This window comes from Schistocerca cancellata, chromosome 1, assembly GCF_023864275.1.
Source record: "Schistocerca cancellata isolate TAMUIC-IGC-003103 chromosome 1, iqSchCanc2.1, whole genome shotgun sequence".
In the NCBI taxonomy this organism is placed as follows: Eukaryota; Metazoa; Arthropoda; class Insecta; order Orthoptera; family Acrididae; genus Schistocerca; species Schistocerca cancellata.
Window position 1 is genome coordinate 316921796 of NC_064626.1, and position 12845 is coordinate 316934640.

A 12845-nucleotide genomic window follows, 5' to 3' on the forward strand; every position below is an offset into this window, starting at 1 on the left:
GTCATTCCTGGCGAAGAAAAGTCTGCTTATAAGAAATTTCTGAGAATATAGATTCAGAGCACAGCAGGGACTGATATTGAACCATGGACTGTGGGAAAATCTGGAGGTAAGGGAATGGAAGCGTCTCAGAAGTAGTGCAGTAGAAGAATGTTTAAAAGTCGGTGAACTGATAAAATAAGGACTGAGGAGGAAAGATGGGGAAGAAATTAGTGAGCATATGGAGAATACTGGCAACGGCCTTGCCGCAGTGGATACACCGGTTCCCCTGAGATCACAGAAGTTAAGCACTGTCGGGCGTGGCAGGCACCTGGATGGGTGACCATCCAGGCCGCCATGCGCTGTTGCCATTTTTCGGGGTGCACTCAGCCTCGTGATGCCAATTGAGGAGCTACTCAACCGAATAGTAGCCGCTCTGGTCAAAGAAAATCGTCATAACGACTGGGAGAGTGGTGTGCTGACCGCACGCCCCTCCTAACCGCATCCTCAGCTGAGGATGACCCGGCGGTCGGATGGTCCCGATCGGCCACTTGTCACCTGAAGACGGAGTGCTTTTTTTATATGGAGAATGCTAAGAGGAGGAAGGGACAGGATAATAGAATATGTGTCAAGAAATGGTGCTAGCGTTGCCTTAGAGAGTAAAAGCTATCGAGGAAGACAGAGATTGATAGACATACAACAAACAATAGACTGTGTATGGTGTAAGTGCTACTCTGAAATGAATAAGTTGGCACAGGAGAGGAATTCGTGGTGGGCAGCACTGAACCAGTCATAAGACTGATGATAAAAGAAGTCTCTGGCTTATGTAAATATTATGTAAGGAAATTAACACTAATGGCGTAACATACAAGTTAATATACACTTGACTTCCCGCTGGTGTGCAGAAAACGAACTCTGAGGAAGGTTGCGACATGTTTAGCTATCTGAACTATGGTGCCAATGCTCTCTACAGTTTACAGGCTCTACGTCCATATCATCTGCTAAATAATATTCCAACATTCTGCGTGGTGTCTGTTTGTTCTAAGTCGTGTCGCCCTACCACTTTCGCGCAACGACGCTCTGAGCGTGTTTTTTAGGGAATTGACTAGTTTGAACCTGGGACCTGTTGCTGATAAGAAGACGCCAGACCACACATGACATGTAGAGTTCAGAAGAGTTCAGTGAGACTAGCGATGACATAACCAAATACTTAATGATTTCAGCGTCAGCTCCACTGCACTCCCTGTAAAAGAATCTTAATACTAACTGAATTTAGTGGAAGGGGTTCAAGGCTTTCCTATTTTTAGTTAGCTGGTAAACCAACGTCGAAAATGCAGTTAAGTTTACCATTGGAAATTTTATTCTACTCACAAAACATTGTTTATAAATTGCACTATTGATAAAAGGAAATGTTTTAATACAGGATGATAAAAACCAACTGCGTTCAACAAAAATGTGAACGAATATTCCCTGAATGGGTTTCCAAGTTCTACAATGGATCGAAGGATGACCTATGCCATATCACATCTATAATCTAGGTTTAAATTAAGTTTCACAAAAGAGAAAACTATCAAAATGGTCTACAGTGACCCTCAATTATCTTTAATTACTTATCTAACTTGTCGTAAATTACAGTGGATGATGTGGCTTCTCAATAATTATATAACAGAAAAATCATCGCGTTTCAGATTTTAACTTACGTAGCAAATGTGAATACCATGAGCTTCAATTGACGATCGACACTAGTATTACGTAAAAAGGGGATGTAACAGATGAGACTTCTGCAGTTCTGAGTGAAGCCTTATTCGCTCAAAAATGCGGCATCGCGTGCGTTCATTACCTTGTCGGTGTTCGTCATGGGGCGGCGGCCAGCGCAGCTCCATCCAGCTCGATGTCTCGGAAGCAACTCTCTCCTAACTTCTCCTTACTACAATTTACCGAAGTTGGTAAAAAAAACTATCTGGCTGTGTTTTCATCTGACCAATCAGGGTCTCAATGTTAACCTTAAGCTCTGCCTGCAAAAATTCTGTCTATCCAATGAGAAACGTTATACTTTTCGTGGTGGGGCAACGTTTTTAAAGTTTGCAACGTAACAGAGACGCGAAAAAGTCTCACGCTAAAACTTGCGGCTGGTGTGGCCCTTTTAGTGTTATCTTAAGATCTATACTGTTCTTCTGGAGGGCTCTATCTTTTAACATGGGCTGGGGGGTGGTCCTGGCGGTTACTTTTCGTGGTGTGGCAATGTTTTTTAGGTTTGCAACGAAACAGAGACGCGAAAAAGTATCACGCTAAAACTTGCGGCTGGTGTGGCCCTTTTAGTGTTATCGTAAGATCTATACTGTTCTTCTGGAGGGCTCTAGCTTTTAACATGGGCTGGGCGGTGGTCCTGGTGATTAGCTGGCGACGTGGGTCTCCGTGCCTTATCGTAGGGCCTTCTAGCTTAACACGGTTCTGTTCTCGGCTTCTGTTCTCGTTTCTCCCCTCGGAACTGCGTCTGTCTGACGGTGGGAAGCTATGGCATGCATTTAGGGATTCTTGTGTTAGTCTGTGGTATTCCATTTGCTCACTCGTTACTCGTATTACTTTGGTTAATTTAGTGTCGCGATTTATTCGGAGCTATGTGACATACTACTGGATTTGCTTATCATGTCAGGGTTTTCATGGAAGGGGTTGGATTTGCCTGACACCTTACAATATCAATAATAATAGGTTCTTGATCCAGAGACTTCACATTTTGTGACACTTCAGCACAACAGTCCATATTAAAATTGATGTGTTTTGGAGAGATCTTTAAACGTGGTGTACAATGTAAACTGCATATTGTCGTAATAGGCAAGTATAACTATGAAAAGCAACAAATACGATATATCATCTTCATAAACACTCAGATAAACACAGCAGCTATTCACTTTACTTATATCAAAGCACCGGTTGGAGAGATCTTTAAACGTGGTGTACGATTTAAACTGTATATTTTCGTAATAGTCAAGTATAACTATGAAAAGCACCAAATACGATATAACATCTTCATAAACATTCAGATAAACACAGCAGCTATTTACGTTACTTGTATCAAAGCACCAGTTGACAAGATTCCACAAAAAAGAATATTCAGTTTCTGATTGTAAACGAAAATTTGATCCTTACACTTAAAATTATTTATCAAAACACCTACAGATATCTTCTACAACAGTTCAAAACACATGTATCTCTCTTACTGGCAGTGCTAATCTAACTTGTAGGTTAATCTGCACTTGACAACAACAATAGTTAGAGAAAACAAAATCCATGTTATTCATCAAATTATATAAAAATTAGTTCTAAAACAGTAAAAAACGTATATGGCTCACTCGTTGGCGCTACCGAGACGTAAGTGTAGTCACAAAATTGGAAAACCGCATGATACACCCAGGTAAATATGAAACCTTGCAGATTGTGAAAGTCTCAGCTTGTCTGAAAAAGCGCATGTGCAGTTATGTTAACTTGCTGAAATATCAGTTGCTTGGAGATCCGTCATTGTGCAAGAAAACACCAACCATGAGAAAAGTTGCCTTTACCTTGAGTATGTTGTCAACTGTGACAACATCAACTGTGGGAAGAAGAGAACTGAGCCTCCCAGTTCTCTCCTTCTCTGTAACTTGTGGGCTTCCCGCAAAATAGGGATTAATTTCCTTATTTTTATATTATTCTATACTGCAGGTTGTGGGTGTTTTTCGTATATTGTAACTAGAACATATGGATGTGAACGACTGACAAAATACTAATTCAAGATGAAAATTGGTTGCCCTTGGAAAAAAATCATATTGCTCTTGTTGACAACCACAGCTCAGTCAGCATCTGAACTGATAATGAGCAAACATCTCAATTTATTCCACAATACCAAACTCCTCACTAACTGATGTCTTTCCCTTCTATTACTCTATCAAATACAGATATAATTTCTGAGACTTTCCCGGCGATTTGTTGTCATCTCGTATAATTGGGTGAACTGCCGGTGGTCCGCGTATTCCCAACGCAATATTTCGACTTCGTAACTCGGCGTCTTTATCAGGTGTTCTCTGAGACTGGTTGACAAGCTGACCTTGTCCGATATTTATACCTGGGCTATGTGTGGCGCTCCCTATGCCGTCTGCGCCCACTGTGGCCATTTCTGGATGTGGTATCAGTCTCTAGGCGCTCCATCTTCGGTCCGCGCCCGTTGCGGCTGTCTTCTGAGGTAGCGGACATCCCAAGGCGTTCCCTACTGGGTCCGCGCCCGACATGCGCGATCCTAGCATTATCGTGGATCTGTTGAAGTTGATCAAGCAGGATATCAGCTTAGTACGGCGTGGAATCATGCTCTGAAACTACTAAAGAAACAATGGAAGAAAGTTCCCTCCTCCAGGGATGAACTACAGACATCCAAGGGCGGAAGTAACGGAACAGAACGTCACACGCGATACCTGGCGGCAGCAAGCTCCTTGGAGGATGGCCATCATAATATGCAGCTCCAACAGCAGCCGGATGCCACAGGAAGCGCACCTCACAGGCGCACACCGGGTTCAGAAGGCCAGGAGAATGGCTTGGCCACGAGAGAAACTCGCCGCGGTCGCGGACAGCATAAGGAACTTCAACAGATCCGTGATAGTGCTAGGATCGCGCATATCGGGCGCGGACCCAATAGGGAACGCCTTGGGATGTCCGATACCTCAGAAGAGAGCCGCAACGGGCGCGGACCGAAGACGGAGCGCCTAGAGACTGATACCACCGCCAGAAATGGCCACAATGGGTGTGGACGGCATGCGGAGCGCCACACACCGCCCAGGCATAAATATGGGACAAGGTTAGCTCGTCAACCAGTCTCAGGGAACACCTAATGAAAGCTCCGAGTTACGACGTCGAAATATCGTGTTGGGAAGACGCAGACCACCGGCATCACACCCGATTCTACGAGATGACAAATACAGATATAGTTAAGAAAATTAGTACGATTGTGTCCATTATATTAATAATCATCTCTGCTTATAAGTAGAAAACTGTAGGCATTCTCACTCGATGCAGATTCACGCATTTCGAGGTACACATTAAAAGCCACATCAGGATTAAGATGACAGATGAATGTATGCCTCAAATTACTTTCATCTTGTTAGAAAAGAATGATTATATAAGCATTGTCTCTAAACTGATTTGAAATAGTGAGGCTGTGATTGGTTGTCTTATTTTATGACTGGTAAAATATTGGCCTCCGATCGAATGATAAAGCAGGAGGGGTGTGTGTTAAATGGGTATAGGTAGGAGATGGGGAAGGTAAGTGGGTGTGGCTTAGGAAGGGGGCGTGATTGTGGAAGAGGGCACGACTTGGGAAAGGCGTCTGGCTAGGAAGGTAGCATGGCTCCTCTTCGGTGCTAGCCACACGGCGAGTGGACCAGAATGGCATTCACCTCCTATACATGAGACTGGCAAAATACTTTATACCTCAAGAAGAATGTAGAAATCCAATGAACACAGGTTTTAACAGATGTGAATACTATCGAACTGTCTGTTTAACAAGTTATGGTTGCATAATAATAATGTGAATTAATTCCAGAAGAATGGATGCACAAGAAGGCGATCTCGTTATGGAACATATTAGGTTCTGAAGAAACGTAGGAACACGTAGGCAGTGCTGACCCAGGGAGACACTGCGATTTCTCTTAGAAGATAGACTGAAAAAATTGACTTATTGATATCTAATTTAGAGAAAGCTTTTGATAATATTGACTTGAACACCATCTTTGAAATTCTGCAGGCAGATGGGCTAAAATGCAAGGAGCGAAAAGTTTTCTACAACTTGTACAGATACAACAATACCATCATACGTGCCGACGGACATGAAACGGAAGAAGTAGTTTAGAAGGAAGGGAGACGGGGTTGTACCTAAGTCCGTGTTATTCAATCTGTACTTCGAATGAGGTTAAATTTGGAAAGAAAATGGGTATTCAGGGAAAAAATACTTTAAAGTTTACTGATGATATTGTAATTCTATCAGACACAGCAAAGGACTTGAAAGATCAGTCTGAACGGAATGGGTAGCGTCTTGTAAGGAGGCTATAATATGAAATTCAACAACACTACAATAACGGTCATGGAGAGCATTCGAAGTAGATTAGATGATGCTGAGGCACTGAGAATAGGAAATGAGAAATTGAAAGTAGTATATAAGCTTTTCTGCGTTGGGCAACACAAAAACTGACGATGTCAAAAATAAGAGGATATAAAATGAAGACTTAGAATAGCGTGAACAGCGTGACTGAAAATGAGGAATTTGTCAACATCGAATATTAATCTTTTCTGGAGGTAATTGCCTGGAGTGTAGCCTTGTATGGCACTGAAACCTTGACGGTAAACGCTTGAGACTGGAAGAGAACAGAAGGTTTGGAAATGTGTGCTACACAAGAATCAAGAATGCTGAAGATTAACTGGGTAAGTCGAATAAGTAATGAGTTAGTACTGAACCGAACTGAGAAAAAGGAATTTGTGTTTCAACTTTACCACAAGAAGGGATCGTTAGATAGGGCAAGTCCTGAGTCGTCAAGGAGTAGTCAGTTGCCTAATTGAATAAAAAGTAAAGTCACGTTGAATGTCATGAATGGTTTGGAGACCCCGCAGGGCAGGTTCATCCGTCTGATTGGAAAGGTTTTCCTTATCTTTTGCGCCTGCAGGCATCTTTCCCTACCGAATTATGAGACAAGTGTGGGTAACTGTATGTATCTGTGAAGTGTAGCTATTGCAGCGTATGTGTAGAGTGTAGTGTCATGTTAGTTTTGGAGAAGATGAGAGAAGGGAGAGGCTGAAACCCGATGCCAGCACATAGCCTACTCCTCTCCAGAAGCAACAAGGGCGCCGCCGAGGTTAACTTCCCCATCTGGCTGGCGGATCACCGTCAACAGTGTCATCTTCCCGCACTTCGTGAAACATTGCGAAGACGTGTCGAATTTAATCCAGGACACTGGTGCAAAGACTGGTGACTGGGGACTTTACGTTACCACCCCACTCGTCCCCTCTGCCGTAAAGCTAAAGGAGAAAATTGTCAACGGCACTTGGCGGATCCGGACACTCATCAAAGTACCGACCACGCTCAACGTTGCTTAACTTCGGTGATCCGATAGAAACCGCTGTATCCACCTTGGCACGTAGAGGGAGACGAAGGCTTCAGTACAGAGAGAGCGTTTATGTGGATGTATGTTGCTGCAGTTATGCAGAAATGTAAGGGCTTCTACAGTAGTTGCATCAAACCAATCTTCCGTCTGCAGACCACACATCACAACAACAGCTGTGACGGAGTTTCCACTTGAGCGGCAGTACAGGCAGTCTGACAAGGAACTCTTCAGTGCGAGGTCGCAAAAGGCCAGTGATGTTTACGGCATTCGACATCCCACATATTATCTACCCTGGAATCACAATACTGGCTACTAATTGCTTAAGGGGACAGGACTGGAGGCATCCAGTGGTGAGCACAGCATCAGGTTATGGAGCGTAGTTGAACTGCTTAGTCGACGGCTAACTCACAACAGTACTACAGTGCTAGTGGTGCTGATACAACGCAGAGCAATGGCAACGAAAACAAATATTGCATTATATCTACAACAATAGATGCCGAAGTTGACATTTCGTCAGAAGGGGACCCAAGGCATTTCGTACAGTGAGAAAGAAGTGCCACATGAAATGTTAGCATTCCTGCACTAATCGTCAGTGGAATGTGTGCTGTTGTATAAGTTCGACTACGCAGACAATCTACACGAGGAGTACGATGGTGACGATACGCGCTTAACAAGTGAAAGTGCTATTGAAACAGGTGTCGAGACATTTAGCTCACAATGCTTGTCAAACAGGGAGCCACACATCCTGTCTTCAGTGAAGTGTAGTGAATGACAATCATTGTCCAAGGAGCTGGTACTAAACTTAATTACGTACATGGAAGATCATCCGCAGCATAGTAAAAAAAAAAAATTGTGAAAAGATTTAGAATAAGTCCGCAGGGATATGAACATGTAGTGCATACGGAAAACTACAGATATTCAAGGTCGACGAAGCGTGCTTGTTACAAAAATCGATGTTCGTGGTTTCAAGAATGCTCGATACAAATTACGGGATGTGCTAGTAGTGACCCGCTGTAGGTCATGCACATCAAATACCGCGCGACATAGATTGCCGTTATTTCAAGGGAAGCAGTGGATGGTTGTATAACTTCAGGCGGTACTAGAGAACTGGAAGACTTAAGATAATGTAATTTCAAAGAAAACGTCAACTGGACGGTGCCCAGCAAACTGTGGGATCGGCCCGAAAATTTGTAGATCAGAATGAACAAACTTATCCCATCGTTCAGTAAAGAATTTGCTGTCATCTCCGAGCAATCTTGATATGAATAGGAAACGCATATGAAAGGAACCTTCGAAGCTAGATGTACCAAGAAGGCTGTATCAAGTTCAAGTAACATCAGTGCCTTTACGCAGCCGTATACAGTCATGCGACTGTTAATCTGGATGGTAAATTGGCTGGTAGGTTTTCTATTGATCTGCGAGAAGTTACAGGTGCTCTGCCCCTACGATTCTTTCTCGTGTGCGTGGTCTTGCAAGGACAGCGAGAAAATGTGGAAAAATGGGCGGAAGAGAACTGCAACTATGGTATGAGCACTGCTTTTGGCCAATAGCTGGTAAAAATAACTTGCTTTCGCTTGATTTCCGGTCTGCGTATAAAAATCATACTCCTTTAGAGCAAACCATACCTATGGAAAGTGTGTAATACTGAAATTCGTACCCCTTGGAACCACTGGTACACTTAGCCTCTGGATGTGCGTTTTTTTCCGTGCTTATAAAACATATTACGATGTCTCTAGCTATGGCTTAAAGGGTAGCCAGTTTCGCGATAAACTATTTCGCATTCGGTTGCTTGCCACCCCGTTACTCCAATTTGATTATTTGAGTTATAAAGGGTGGATACATATCTGAACGTCCCACGCGTTGTAACTCTCAAGGAGTTTGACATCGATCTGTATGGTGCGAACCTTTGTAATCACTGTGGCGCGTCATTTTTCATTCGGTGTTTATGGTGGAAGTTGATGGTTTGAACATTTCTTGAATGCCGACAATGCCCTTTTTGTGATCACTGTGGAGTGTCATTTTTCATTCTATGTTTATGGTGCAAGTTGATGGTTTGTTTTGGACATTTCAGGAATGTCAACAATGTACATTTTGTGGAGTGTAATACGGACATCTCATAGAAGGCTGATCTGTGCGCCTCCCGAACACTCATTTTCTGTCGCCCTCTCGAGGCACTTGGTGAGTCACTAGCAGCTAATATTTTTCCTGTCATAATTGTTAACACAGTACTTTCAAATGAGCCTTACTAAAGACTCAACTTGCGACCTCGCGCTCAAGAGGTTCCTTGTGAGATTGGCCAATGAGTTTGATTGTCTGATTGATCACTCGTGACAAGAGCGCGCCTCTCGGCAATGAACAAGTTCGGCCACAGTTGAAGATACAAATAACTGCAACCACTCACACTTACTGATTTTCCCAATGCGTGTCCATCATCGGGTGGATATAGTAAATTTACCTGACAAAAAACAATTTGTAGATAGGGCTTTGGGTGGAACCCACGGCATTGTCTTCTAGTGGTCACACGTTGCTTCTCGGATATTATTTGTTTCACATACTGTTACAGTAAACCGAACAAGGAGGTGATTGCTGCTGTTGCTAATAAACAACCTGGTCCTGAATGGCATCCTAAGGAGCAAAAACTATAGAGAAGACAGAGATTAGAATACATTCGGCGTGTCCGGAGGAATAGTAAATGTTTTGGGAGATTAAGTCGAATAAAACATATTGCATTACATATATTCTACTTAGTAGCTACTGCGACACAGCTGGTTACAGACACAAATTTTCATTTCGTATGTTGCTACTCGAATTACTGTGGGTGTATTTATCTGTTATCATTTTTGTTTTGAAGTTTAAGTTGTGAAGTTGTGCCTGAGTTTACATAAATGAAAGAAAGATCTCTGCTGTAAACAATGATAAGGGGCAGTCGATGACAAACAGGGTTGTTGGTTGTGAAACGTGGTACGTGGTTTAGTCATATGAATCGATAGTTCCAGTATCAACCGAAAAATGGGAGCGCTATCTCTAGTTTCAGAATCTCACTAATGGCAGCTGGTCAGGACGTGTGCATGTGGACAGTGATAAGTGCCAAGAACATGGCTGCCACTAACAAAGTTCCTGCCAGGAAAATGTTTGTCACGGAAGGTTTGTACAAATCCGACGATAATGTGGACAACTCAGAGGTAAGATCCTAAACATGAGCGTGAAAGAAAATGCGCTCCAAAAATGTTGCTAAAGAGGTAAGTGAGAATAATTATTTAAGCAAGTAAACAATGTTAAGATGTGTCTCTTACCTAATCTACCTGATTTACGTGACAGCGTGATGGTAGGGTAATCATTAAAACTGTTTATGTGCTGTGATAAGACGACGGCAGAATTAATCTTATACTGCGATGGATCATAGATTAATTTTTGAGGTTGTTATGTTTTATTATTGCAGAAACTGGTAATTCAGATCTCAGTATCATAAAATGAAACAAATGGACCCTTAAAATTCGTATTTTTTAGAGGTTCCACAATAATGTTTCATCATCTCGCCCACCATGGAAACAGTGGTAAGTCAATGGTAACTCACGTTAAGTACTCTCACTTTACAAGTTAAGTAACCATTGAAATATTTTGAAGAATACAGTTTTGGATACAATTTACGATCTCAAAAATATGTCGTTGCTCTAGAAATACACTGACGGAAAAAATCGCCACATCAAGGAACAGTTGTGTGACATGAACGAAAGCTGGGAGGCTTGTTTCTACATCTGAAAGATTATGTCTATTTTTATGTCGCGGCAGTATCATAAGAGTGGCACTAGTAGTGCCGTTATGAGGATGCGAATCAGATTTGCTTTAAATACACGCTATAACGCTCGGGAGCGTTAATTACCTTTCAGATTGGAAGTGGTGAGATAATGTCAGTGAAGAATGCCTTTAAAGCGATAAAGACACCATAACTAAAAGCTCCCTGAGTATGAACAAGGCCGTGTAATAAGGATATGAGAAGCTGGATGTTACTTCTGCGATACTACAGAAAGACTTGGCAAGAATGTAGCCACTGAGCACATTGTACGTGACTGCTGGCAGCGGTGATCAGGAGAATATATGATCGCAAGAAGACCTGTCTCTGGATGGCCACGTGGCACTACCGAGAGGGAAGACCATAGTGTTCGGCGTTTGGTCCTCGAGCATCGTACAGCATCTGCAGCAGCAATAAGAGCAGCAGTTGACACCGCAGTGACACAACGTACTGTTACAAATCGGTTACTTCAAGGACATCCCCGAGCCACACGCCCCTTAGCTGGTATTCCACTGATACCAAACCGTCAACATTTGCAACGTCAGTAGTGTAAAGCGAGAGGTCATTGGATGGTAGGTTGGAGGTCTGTCGTGTTTCTGATGAACGCTGGTTGTAATGTTGTTACTTTAATTTGGTATGCTGATATCGGTGCTAATTGTCAATGAAAGTGGGTTAAAAGCCGTGATCTGTCTGGGGACGTTAACCGTGGATTACTGGGCAACTGTTTCATCAGATATTTAGTCTAGGTTTACCAAGCAGACTAACATTAATGATAATCTTTTAATAGTCATACAAAACCGGTAATATATATATAAAAAAAGGAGAATTTAAATAAAAAGAAAGAAATCAGTTTATATTTGGAAATTTATTTTAAGATTGTTCATTGAAATTTCAGCATATTATACGTGAGTTATAACTGAGCTGGTGCCTTATTTACGATTGAAAAAATGTGAGATTGCAATCTTACGGAACACATAAAACATGGAGCCAAGATTGGGAGACTGCATACCACACTGCATTCATAAAATAACACACGAAGAACATTGAAACATAAGCAAGAAGAAATTAACCACAACCAACAGATTCAGTTTTTACCCAAAGAAATTACATTCATACCACAATCCTGTCCGTCATGTAATTACCACACACTGGTATACTAAATTCATATTAACTCTTTGTGAAGTCTTCGCAAAAAGAATAGCTGAGGGCTACTTTGATGATTACACCACATGCTTCACGTGGTCAACTTGGTTTACACAAAGCGTACAACTCCACAATAATTTTGATAATTAAAATAAATTAGATCGAAAAGCAATTGACAAAAGAAAAACCTTGAACTGGTTACTAACGTCTTACTATTAACCTGATGGGTCAAACAGTTATATAAGCACGTGGTAGTGGTCTCGCAAAGTACACCCCACGTGGGCTGAACATAAAGAAAAGTTGCTATATCGAAAATATAGTCTAGACGAGACGTTATAATCACACAAGCATTCGCATTTAAGATTGGTCTTAGTTAGAGTTACTGATCAACACGTAGTTCCACTTTACTCACAAAGTAGTAACAAAGCAACTACCGGAAAATAATGTGACCTTCCCACGAGAATTATATTGCGCTGCAATTTAAGATAACATCGGATATTTTAGACCTAAACCCGAAATAAAGGTGATTAAATTTTCAGTTAGGCTGAACTTAAGAAATCCATTGTCCTACGGACTTAACAGACACGCGCTTAGCCGGAGATCTTACCACTTCAGACGCTCGCCACGGCCACACTGCAACTGCCCTACTGCCGAGCGTGCTTCCTGAGGGTGGCTCACAAAGACCAACGGAAGTGGCCAGAGGGGCAGCTTCCTATACCAACATGACAACGGACGGACAGGACCATACTAAGGATAGAAACCTCTTTGCTTTTAGGAAGCGTAGCTACCTGTTCCGACGTTGGTCCTACTGTTCTCTA

The 12845-nt window shown here is 42.3% G+C and overlaps 1 pseudogene; it reads left to right on the top strand.

Moving 5' to 3' along the window:
• Positions 1 to 229: 229 nt before the first annotated feature.
• Positions 230 to 347, top strand: LOC126100351 (5S ribosomal RNA; annotated as a pseudogene).
• Positions 348 to 12845: the final 12498 nt, after the last annotated feature.